The sequence below is a fragment of the Setaria italica genome, chromosome IV (assembly GCF_000263155.2).
Source record: "Setaria italica strain Yugu1 chromosome IV, Setaria_italica_v2.0, whole genome shotgun sequence".
NCBI lineage: Eukaryota > Viridiplantae > Streptophyta > Magnoliopsida > Poales > Poaceae > Setaria > Setaria italica.
The window spans coordinates 9,092,610-9,105,089 of NC_028453.1; the positions used below are offsets into that span (position 1 = coordinate 9,092,610).

The 12,480-nt window shown below is 46.5% G+C and overlaps 1 pseudogene; it reads left to right on the forward strand.

Annotated features, from left to right (window-relative positions):
- The first annotated feature begins 8,619 nt into the window (after positions 1-8,619).
- On the forward strand, positions 8,620-9,866 carry LOC101774855 (annotated as a pseudogene).
- The last annotated feature ends 2,614 nt before the right edge of the window (positions 9,867-12,480 follow it).

Below are 12,480 nucleotides of genomic sequence, written 5' to 3' on the forward strand. Positions count from 1 at the left end.
TACTTATTGTCATTTACTCGTTAATTAAATATATTTTTGCATGTACAAAATCTGAGAAGGTTTTGTTTTTCATCCTGGAATGCAGTGAAAAGGTTAAATAAAATCCATTTCCAAAAAACAGGCGGGAGAAGAAAAATAGGAAAAAAGACCTTTTGTCCCGGGTGCTAACAGCAACCGGGACAAAAGGCCCCCCTTTTATCCCGGTTGCAAACGGCAACCGCGATAAAAGGGTACGTTTCGTCTCCCGCCCGAATGTACCCTTTTATCCCGGTTGCCATTTGCAACCGGGATAAAAGGCCCCCCCCTTTTATCCCGGTTGGTGACGGGACCCGGGACAAAAGGCCCTTTTGTCCCGGGTGCCATTACGAACCGGGATAAAAGGGGGGGGGGTTAAAAGCACTGTACTCCCTTCTACCCCCCGCCAGTTCCACACTTAGCGAAATTTTCGCAAGTCCCGCGCTCTCCGCCCGTCGCCGCCCGTCCGCCTCCCTCGCCGGCCGCCGCCGTCGTCGTCCCCCATTGCGCCGTCGAAGTCCCGCATTGCGCCGTCGTCGTCCCCCGGCCGGCCCTCCTCGATCCCCTCCTCGTCCGTCGACGGGCCCAGCCCCCGGCCCGGCCACCTCGTCGCCGGCTGCATCGCCCCTCGTCGCCGGCTCCATCCTCGTCGCCCCTCGCCGGCCGCCGTCGTCGTCTTCGCCTCGGCCGCCGTCGTCCCGCCGTCGTCGTCTTCGTCCTCGTCGCCGCCCCGGCCGCCGCTGTCCCGCACGCCGCCCGGCCGCTGCCGTCCCGCCGTCACGCCGCCTCGGCCGCCGCCGTCAGGCTGCCCCGGCCGCCGCCGTCCCGCCGCCCCGGCCGCCGCCGTCCCGCCGCCCCGGCCGCCGCCCCGCGCGCGAGAGGTCTGCCGCGCCGGCCGGTGCGCCGGGAGAGCTGGGTTTTCTTTTAATTTTTAATTTTGTTTTTTTTAGATGGAATTGTAATTTTGTTAAGTTAGATTTTTAGATTTCTAATTTTGTTAAGTTAGATTTTTAGATTTCTAGTTAGTTTGTTAAGTTAGATTTGTAGTTAGGTTGTTAACTACCGTCCCGCCGTCGTGATCGCCGCCGTCCCGCCGAGTAGCTACCGTGAGAGTCGCCTTGTAGCCGTCGTGATCGCCGCCGAGTAGCCGCCGTGATCGCCGCCGTCCTGCCGCCCATCACAACGTAGTAGCTTAGGCACCGCCCGTGGTTCCGGTGAACCGCCTCCGCCGCCCTGACCGCCGCCGTCCCGCCTCCGCCGCCCTGACCGCCGTCGTCCCGCCTCCGCCGCCCTTATCGCCGCCGTAGAAATTCGTAGAAATTCGTAGAAATTCGTCAAAATTCGTAGAAATTCGTCAAAATTCGTAGAACTTCGTAGAAATTTGTAGAAATTCATAGAAAATCGTAGAAATTTGTAGAAATTCATAGAAATTCGTAGAAATTTGTATAAATTCATAGAAATTCATAGAAATTCATAGAAATTCGTAGAAATTCATAGAAATTCGTAGAAATTTGTATAAATTCATAGAAATTCATAGAAATTCATAGAAATTCATAGAAATTCATAGAAATTCATAGAAATTTGTAGAAATTCATAGAAATTTGTATAAATTCATAGAAATTTGTATAAAGATTCCGGACTTTGTACGATTCATGTTATTTTATGATTTCATTATATACATGTATGATTCCGAACTGTGATTATATACAAATTTGTATTAAGACGATTTCTATGACTGTCATGTATGATTCCATGTATGTTTGCAGCAATAGTTGAAATGGCAGACGATGAGACCGCAAGGTATATCATGGAGCAGATAATCGCTGGTGATGGTAGTGGCGACAACGTTCCACTATCATACACGGATGAAGAGGGCACCCAGGCGGACATGTTCCTCAACATGTCTGCCGATGTGAATGAAGAGCAACAGCCGCAGCAACAACTTGCCGTGGCGGAAGGTTCCGGCGAGGTATATACAACCATTCTTGTATTGTTTCACGCCACCGCTACTAGTACGTACTAATTAACGAATCTTAAACTGTTAGCCCTCCGGATCGACACAAGGGCAGAAGACCCGAGGTCGTACAAAGGTGATGGAAGGGAGGCTTGTCATCACCGAAGTTACAGATGAGGGCAGGCCGTGCTCCCGAGAAAGTCGCAAAGAAGTACGTTAGTCAAATCGGGGCAATCGTCCGGGACAACGTGCCTATCAGCATCAGAGAATGGAAGGGCAGAAGCGATAATCCGTACGCCCTTCCAGAGACAGAAAAGAATATGCTGTGGGAAGACGTGAAGAGGCATTTCACATTCCCCGAAGATTATAGCGAGAAGGATGTCAAAGCGTGGACACTTAAGAAGATGGCTACTCAATTCCAGACATTCAAGAAGATGCTGGACACCCACTACATCAAGAAGGGCAAAACTCCAGACTTCAACGCGTGGCCCAAGTTGAGGGACCACTGGGATGCATTTGTTGAATACAAGAGGAGTGAAGAAGGTGTGAAAAAGATCACGACCAACGTTGCAAATGCTAGTCAGAAGGGCTACCACCATCATTTGGGGCGAGGTGGGTATGGCTCAGCAATTCCCAAGTGGAGAAAGATGGAACAAGATCTGATCGAACGGGGAATCATACCTGCAACTATTGAATGGCCCAAACGATCAAAGAACTGGTACTACGCTCATGGAGGCTCCCTAAGCCAAGAGGATGGGACGCTGATTTTCAATGACAGAATACGTGAGAAGGCCGAACATCTCATGAAGAACATTGAAGATTCCAAGGCTGGGAGGTTGAGGGTGGACCGAGAAAATGATGAGCTCACATTGGCCCTCGGTAATCCAGAGCACCCAGGACGTTGCCGGGGGTTCGGGGTGGTTCCGTGGAAGTTCGCTTTCCGAGGCGACAGCGCCTCTTACAGAAGTCGGAAGCGAAGAAAGTAACAGATGGAGGAGAGCTGGCGGCAGATGCTGGAACAACGAATGATGGATGAAATCAATCGGCGGGTGGCCGACGCAGTTGCGGAGTTGGCGCAATCTGGAGCACTGCCGAATCGTCACACCGCCAGCCCTTCTCAACGCCTCGGGAGCAGTTGTGCTTCTACAGGGGTCCCCGATGCGCAGACGCCCAGGTTACCCGTGGAGGAGCAACGGTTCCCCGTGGATGCCATCACTCAATGGACCTCATGTGAGCTGCATGCACCGGTCGGCAACCTCACTATTAAGGTATACTTATACATAATATTTATGCAATCTTGTCAATTGATCCAGGCCTCGAGATCGGAGTTCAACTTGTTTACTTCTGCTATATGTACAGGTAGCGTACGGGAGTGCGTTACCAACGCTGGCAGGGCAGAGCAGTCATGGCATGGACATTCCAACAGGCTACGCCAGCGTCTGCGTCGAGCAAATAGTAGATGCCCAGTATGAAGGTCTAGAGCTCGACTTCCCGGGAGGCGACGGGGAAAAGACATTGGCAGATGCGCTTCATGGGATCATTCTATGGAAGAAACGCTACATCATTATTTCCCGCACAAAGCCATCTCCTCAGACCTCAAGACCGCTCCCCGTAGATCCCGAGCAGCGATCTTCTCCTCATACCTCGAGACCGGCATCTCCTGCTCCAGGACCGTCGCTTCCATCTATATCAAGGTCTCCATCTCCACCACATCCTGGTGCTGGGAGCGACGACGACAATAACAACACCCCTCCCCGATCACCGTCGCCGGCACCAAGAGCGGCCCCCTCGAAGGAACCTGCAGCACCACTCAAGAAGTCACGAGCACCGCCTCCCAAGCAAAGACAGCCTCGAAAGAAGAAAACAAAGGTCGACCCTGAAGTGGCTCGCAAGGAACGCTTTGAGGCAATGTCTCATGCGGAACAGTGGGAAGAAATCCAACGAGAGGCCAGTGAGTGGTTCAAGAAACAAGCCGAATTAAAAAAGGCAAGGGAGATGGAGCCACCGCCAGTAAGTCGGCGGGATTTAAACTTTTTTATCAGGATGGAGGAAGGAGCCAAGAAAAGGATACCACTCTTGTCAAACTATGAACGGGCTCTAGTAAAGGCTGATGAAAAGGATAAAAGAAAAGGAAAATCATCCTCCAAAGGTTCAGTCCCCGACCTCAGCCATTTATCAAAGAAAGATGCTCAACGGGTAAAAGCAATGCCCTTGGATCAACAAGAAAATATATTGAAGTTCATGGAAGAAATAGGTCTGGGACTTGATGAATGCATAGGGCAAGTCGAGACGCCAACTGCACCGCCCCCTGAGCCGAGATGGCCTTATGAGCTAGGCAAGCCTCTAGTGAAGCTGGCAATGGTACGGAAGTTGTCAACAAAGATGTACGAATTCCATCAATGGTACATGACGGCATCCGCCAAATCGAGGGAGATGATCGGCATGAAGGTAAAACCGATAGATTTTCACGGTGAAGGGGAGAAAGTGCTGTGGCTAGACTTCAAGGATATATACGAAGTGTACCATCATGATGCCCTGGACGTCTCTCTGATCAGCGCTTGGATTCTGTAAGTGTCCGTTTATTATCTCTACATGTAAATTTTGGCGTGCGTCACCGTACTAACTTCATCTTCCATTTCATGTAGGATGCTAATTCAGACATGCCGCCGAGAGGCGTACCTACATGTAGGCTTCATGGATCCATCTGTAGTTAACCAACAACAGATACAATTAGCGCCGGAAAAAACCTTTGCCGAAATATACAATTTCCTACACAAACAAACATTCAAGGATTTCATACTACTTCCATACAACTTCAAGTAAGTGTGTGTATACCGTCTACTTTCAATGTCTTTTTCCTTATCTCGACATGTTAGTTAGCTCTAATATGCATGAACATTTTACGCACGCAGCTTCCACTGGATCCTTATTATAATTGAGCCTGAAAGAAGCCACGTCACTGTCTTTGATTCGTTACGGAAAGATCCGGTGGACTACCAAGAATTGCAAGACATGCTAGGCTTGTAATAATTCTGGACCTTTATCTCTATGCAAAAATTTATTTCCTAAATTTTATCCCTGTTACACTATGTCATTCATTATTCTAATCCGCAGCGTATGGAAACAATTCATAAGGACACACAAAGGTCCATTCAAAGAAAATCTTACATGGAACACAGACTTCCCGGTACGTATGAAGTCTGCACATTTATTACATTGTATAACACGAATATTTCATAACTTATTTTTTTCCGCACTGAAGTGCTTAAGACAGGAACCCGGGAATAACCTGTGTGGCTACTACATCTGTGAGCACATGCACAGTTTTTTGGGACCCAAGGGACCGAAGATGATGCCGCACAACTTTAAAGTACGTAAAATAAATATATTACTAGTTAATTATTTTCTAGCTCCTTATATGTATTTGTTCATGTAACATTCACAAATTTCCAAATTATAGATGTTAAATATTCAACAAGGACTCTTGAAGGAAGAAAGAGTAGCGGCAATATGTGAAGGTCTCATTGGATTCATAATGGACGAGGTGGTAAATCCAAGAGGAGAATTTTATTACGATGGACGACAATTAGACACTCCTCTCAGCAACACCACGACGGGAAGATCGTAGGAAGATACTTTGATTTATTTGTATATATGATCGATTTGTACTAATTAAGCTAGTTGAATTGTGTATATGAATTGTGTATAAGGATTGTGTATATATATAGTAGTTGTATAATTACAAATCCCATTCGTTTAAATACTAGTTGATTTAATTCATTCTAAAAAAATCTCAACTACAAGGTTAACAAATTAAAAGGGTCGCGGTACTACTATACGTATACGTGATGCATGCATGAAAAATTCAGGCGTCACCAGTGCCATGCAAGCGCAATTTAGTCCCGGTTGGAATTGAGCCGGGACTAAAGGGGACCCCTTTAGTCCCGGTTGGGAAATCCAAACACCAACCGGGACTAAAGGGCCTGTCCCGCGCCTGGCGTGGCAGGCCCTTTAGTCCCGGTTGGTGACACCAACCGGGACTAAAGGGGGTCCTTTACTCCCGGTTAAAATACCCGGGACTAAAGACCCCCCCCTTTTGTCCCGGTTGGTTTATCCCGGATGGATATCCGAGAGATATGACCCTTACCAACCGGGACTAATGCTCAGTTTTCTACCAGTGAATACCGGGGTTAGACTTATTTTAACTATATTTTTACTTCTACTTTTTAAGCCAAACTAGCAAGCTGACCGCACAAATAGCGCAGATATCTGGTAACGTTGATTTCAAAATACGGTTTCATTTATTCATGTCATTGTAACCGTTTTGTCCTAATGGCCCAAACAAATATATCGTCTGTACTTTTTAGCTTCATATCATTTTTCAAAATATCATCCAAGGATAAAAGAAAGCAAATACATAAGGACAGAGAACGAATTGAGAGAGGAAATAGGCAACTTGTCAATGTCGTAGTAGGTTTAGCTACATACTTCTTCTTCTTCTTCTTTTTTGAAACGAATAGGTTTAGCTACATGCTGACACTGCACTACTGCAGCACACATGCATTATCACCATCTGTAAACACCTATCTGATTAACCCAGCAGGTTCATCGTCCTTGGGATTGGTCGCTCCATATTGTTGAGGGATAACGATCGCAAGCCTCTTTCGTTCAAAAAAAAAAAAACGATCGCAAGCCTCTTAACCTAGTAGTAAAGGAGCGTGTCATTTGTATACTCTGCGCTTTATTGCAAGAGATCTGACACTGCTGTCTTCTTCATCCTTTCCGACCACGTAAGTTTAGATCTTGTCCACCTTTCACATTGTTATATTGTTATGCACATATAAGGAAGCTTTATGCCACATGTCGACAACACGCATGAATATTGAATAATATCGTACAGAGGCGGCACAAGATGACAAGACGCCCTAAGCTATCCTGCTTGAGAAAATCGTGCAGCCACTCCAGCAATAGTACCTACTTTAAGGTTCCTACTCCTTAAGTAGGGGCTGGCTAACTTTTTAGTGCTCGACATTTAACCCACAACTACAGCAGTAGTTTCTACTATAGATCCCCTACTTTTCATATGGCTTGTGGTGTCTGCTTGTAAGTGGGCAAGTCTTTTTTAATTATTCCCCTCCCCACTTCTAGGCGGCGGTGAGGGAGCTCGAGGCCAGGGATGGTGGGGGAGATTGAGCTCCGGGCAGCAGCTGGGGAGCCCAAGTTTCGAACGGTGGTGGGTGGACAGTGGTGGGGTGCCAATTAAGGTTCGGGCGGCCAAGGAGCATGAGCTTTAGACGACATCATGATGGCTGAGGAGGGACGGCTCTGGGCAGCGGCCGCGGATTTTCCTGAGATCTAGCTCCTGCACCGCATTGTGATGTGATCCGTGTGGGCGCCGAGGCCGACTGTAGCGCACGTTGACATCTCGGCCCCGTTTTCTTCCACTGACTTATTTTTAGCACCCGTCACATCGAATGTTTAGATACTAATTAGGAGTATTAAACGTAGACTATTTACAAAACCCATTACATAAGACGAATCTAAACGGCGAGACGAATCTATTAAGCCTAATTAGTCCATGATTTGACAATGTGTTGCTACAGTAAATATTTGCTAATGATGGATTAATTAGGCTTAATTAGGCTTAATAGATTCGTCTCGCCGTTTAGATTCCACTTATGTAATTGGTTTTGTAAATAGTCTACGTTTACTACTCCTAATTAGTATCTAAACATTCGATGTGACACGTGCTAAAAATAAGACACGGGAAGAAAACGCCCCCCTCGACTTCCTCCATGCATGGATGAAAATATTTGAGCGGATGAGGTGTGGCAGAGGGAGGAGAAGCAACGTTGTGCGGTGAGATTCCTAGCACGGGAAGAAAACTAACACAACAACCAAGTAGGGGTTTCCTAAAGGTACGTGGGATAAGAGGCTCGTGAGGGAATAGTAGGGGCCTCCCAAAAGTAGGGACCTATAAGCAGGCATCTTACTGGTGTATTTTTTTTGCCCTCAGCCTCTACTTTTTGAGTAGTAGACTGAGTAGAGTTCTAAGTGTAAATTAACAACAAGCATCCATCCACATAGGAAAAATGACACAAAAGGACATGCATATGACTTCCGTGTAATTGTTGGCGGACATTCTTCCCTCGACCACACTATGGTTCACAGCCTCCTTCCTGATACATCTAGTTTAGGTTTGTCTTACATCAAATACTTTTATCTTGGCCAACAATTTCTTTAAAAATATATTATTGCCAACAGAAGAAAACATTATATTTTATGATAGTTGATATCGCGATGAGAATCTACACATTTTTGCGCGGTCAGTCTTAATCTAATGATCTTCTTTTATTTATAGTGAAAGTTGAAAACATTTAACTTAAGATAAACCTAAAATTAGTTATATTTTGAAACAGACAGAGTATATTATTGTTCAATCGATCGAGTCCAAGACGCAACATAATAATCGAGATGATAGATATGCATGTTCCTGAGCTTGACAGACTCCTATATAAAGGGGCCACAGGCTGTGGGACACAAGCATGCAAACCAGTGGGGACACGAGGATGCAAACCAACACTAACCAGTAGGACAAATCTAGCTCGAAGCTCTGCGAGTGTCAGCCGGTTGGTCAATTAACCAGCTCGAGCCAAGTTCTTCCAAAAACATCCCTTTTCGTGCGTGCCGTGCGAACAATAGAAGTTGCACGGCTAGCTACCATAGCTTGTTTAGAGGGTGATCGATTGTCCCTGCTCTCGAGTCTCGAAGTCGACATGGCCGGCAGGGGCACGGACCCGTTGGTTATTGGTAGGGTTGTGGGCGACGTGCTCGACCCTTTCGTCCGGACCACCAACCTCAGGGTCAGCTACGGCGCGAGGACCGTAGCCAACGGCTGCGAGCTCAAGCCGTCCATGGTCGCGCACCAGCCCAGGGTCGAGGTCGGCGGACCCGACATGAGGACATTCTACACTCTTGTACGTAGTACTCCAATATAATACTGCAAATAAATTTTATATTCCATATATATCCCAGTACATGATTTCTACGTGCCTGAACGAAAAAAGAAACGAAATGGCTTTGTACAGATAATAGTAGCATAGCGCACGTGTAATTTAATTTGTGCTGTCCTCATTCTTCTTTCTCGTGCATGCCATTCTTGTAATTCTTGTGCTTCTTTAGGTAATGGTCGACCCGGATGCTCCAAGCCCAAGTGCCCCGAACCTTATGGAGTATTTGCACTGGTAAAAACTTTTACAGACTCCTGTCACACACTCGCACTCTGTAGTGTATATGCTAGACTATTATGTGATGATGATGGTTGCATACGGATTGATCGACACTGTCTGCATGCAGGCTGGTTACTGATATTCCAGGAACTACCGGAGCGGCGTTTGGTGAGCCATCTGGTCTCTGTCTTAATAATCTGTATCTACCTCTGTCCACACAACCTCTTTACTATACGGTTTACCGTGATCTTCCGAAAAAAAGAAACTAGACGGGCTTACAGCTAGCTACAGAACAAATCAAATGCACGTACACGCGGCAGATGCACAACCATATGGTAGTGATAGTTGTGGACGATGTGATCGATGCATGCATTTCTCTGAGCGCAGGGCAAGAGGTGACTTGCTACGAGCCCCCTCGGCCGACCATCGGGATCCACCGATTCGTGTTAGTGCTGTTCCAGCAGCTGGGCCGGCAGACGGTGTACGCCCCCGGCTGGCGCCAGAATTTCAACACAGGGACTTCGCCCAGCTCTACAATCTCGGCCCGCCGGTTGCCGCCGTCTACTTCAACTGCCAACGTGAGGCCGGCTCTGGCGGCAGGAGGATGTACCCCTAAACTCTCCATCATCCGAGCGAAGCGCGCAACAAATTAATTAAGATGTACCCTAAACTCTCCATCATCAACAACTTATGCAGTGTTAAGATAATAATTTTTGTACATAGATGGCTTCTGCTACTGGAGGAAGTGACGATGGTGGGGGCGATCGTGGTTTCTCTTTCGGCAGGGGGAAAACATAGTTGGCCCTCAGCATAAGCTGACGAAAATGAGCGCGTTGGAAAAAGCAATGTTTCGTTATTTGCAGCAACGTCATGAAGAAGCTGTTGTCGCGGGTCACGAACCTCCTTTTGGTGCTCGTTATGCTCCACCCTTAGTCCCGAGTGTTTCACATCCACTTAGTACTACCGTTTCAGGCGGCGCAAATAAACCTAAGGGTGAGGCTGGGTCAGCGGAACCTTCGTCTTCACCGCCCAAGGATGCTTAAAGTCCTCCTAGATAATAACAGTGGATGGCTTGTTGTATTGTATCATGTGTTGTTTGGATCTTTAATTTAAATATGTGTATTTGTACCTTCATATTGTTTGGATCTTTAATCAATTTTCACGCGTAATTCATTGTCAAGTGTAATCCATTTTCATGCGTAATACGATGCATATTTGGATCTTCATGTTGTTTGGATCTTTAATCAATTTTCACGCGTAATCCATTGTCAAGTGTAATCCATTTTCATGCGTAATACGATGCATATGAACCGGCAATGGATGTATAATGCAGACAGGCGGAGCAAGGTGTTTATTGATGGCTTGCATTATTTTCTCGAAGTGGCCAAAGCGAATAAGCCAGATAATGGGTTCGTATGTTGTCCATGCTTCCAATGCAATAACAAGAAGGAGTATTCAAAGGATTCCTGGGGGACTATTCAGAGCCACTTGTTTAAATACGGTTTCATGCCTAACTATTTGGTTTGGACCAAGCACGGTGAACGAGGGGTTGTAATGGAAGATGGGGAGGAGAAGGAGGAAGATGACAACATTCCGGACTCGGTTGCAGGCCAAGCTTTTGCAGATACTACAATGGGCGAGGCTGATGAAGATGAGTTTGCAGAAAATGACCCTACTGATGACCTTGGTGAAGTGATACGAGATGCACACAGAGATTGCAAAACTGAGAAGGAAGCAGCAAAGTTGCAGCACATGATAGATGATCACCAAAAATTGTTTTACCTAGGTTGCCAGCAGGGCCATAAAAAATTAGGTACGACACTAGAATTTGTGCAATGGAAGGCAAAAAATGGTGTGTCCGATAAGGCATTTCAGGGGATGTTGAACATTGTCAAGAAGATTCTTCCCGAGAATAATGAATTACCGTCCACAACATATGAAGCTAAATAGATTATTTTCCCTCTCGGATTGGATGTTCAGAAGATACACGCATGCCCTAATGATTGTATCCCCTATCGTGGTGATGAATACAAGAAATTGGATGTTTGTCCCGTCTGCGAAGCGCTGCGGTATAAGATCAGGCAAGATGATCCTGGTGATGTCGAGGGGCAGTCTTCCAAGAAGAGAGTTCCCGCGAAGGTGATGTGTTATTTCCCTATAATACCACGCTTGAAGCACTTGTTTAGGAACAAGGCGAATGCTAAGTTGATGCGATGGCACAAAGAAGAACGTATGGAAGATGAGATGCTGAGACACCCCGCAGATGGGGCCCAGTGGAGATCAATTGATAGAGCATTCCCGGACTTTGAAAGTGAAGCAAGGAACATAAGGTTTGGTTTAAGTACTGATGGATTCAATCCATTCGGTGAGTTGAGTAGTGGCCATAGTACTTGGCATGTGACCCTATGTATGTTCAACTTTCCTCCTTGGCTATGCATGAAGCGGAAGTTCATTATGATGCTGACGCTTATCCAAGGCCCAAAACAACCCGGCAACGACATTGACGTGTACCTAAGACCGTTGGTTGATGACCTTTTACAGCTTTAGAAGGAAGAAGGTGTACATGTGTGGGATGAGGATAGACAAGAGATCTTTAATCTACGAGCATTGTTGTTCATAACCATCAATGATTGGCCTGCATTGAGTAACCTTTCGGGACAGATAAATAAGGGATATCGAGCATGCAGCCTTGTTTAGACGACACAGACAACATGTATTTGAAGTACTCTAAGAAGGTCGTCTATATGGGTCATCGTCGATTTCTCCCTACTCACCACCAGCTGAGAAAGAGCGGGATGCATTTCAAAGGGGCGCCAGACCATCGTAAAACACCTGCACACCGTAATGGAAAGCGTGTCTTCGAGATGATGAAGGATGTAAATGTAGTCTTTGGAAAGGGTCTTGGTAGCCAACCTGTTCCGAACGACGATAACGAACATGCACCCATGTGGAAGAAAAAGTTAATATTTTGGGAGCTATCTTATTGGGAAATCCTAGAGGTTCGCAACGCAATAGACGTGATGCACCTGACGAAGAATCTTTGCGTGAACGTGCTAGGCTTCATGGGTGTTTATGGGACGTCGAAAGATACATTGGAAGTACGACAGGACCTGAAAGCCATGGGGCAACGAGATCACCTACATTCGGAAAAGAGAGATAATGGACCCACATCTTGCTTGGTTAGCTAGGGGACCAGCTAGCACAATCGTGAAATTCTAAGGCTATGAGATAAATGGTTATACATTTTACACGAGAGCCCAGGACCAGAAAAGCACGAACCAT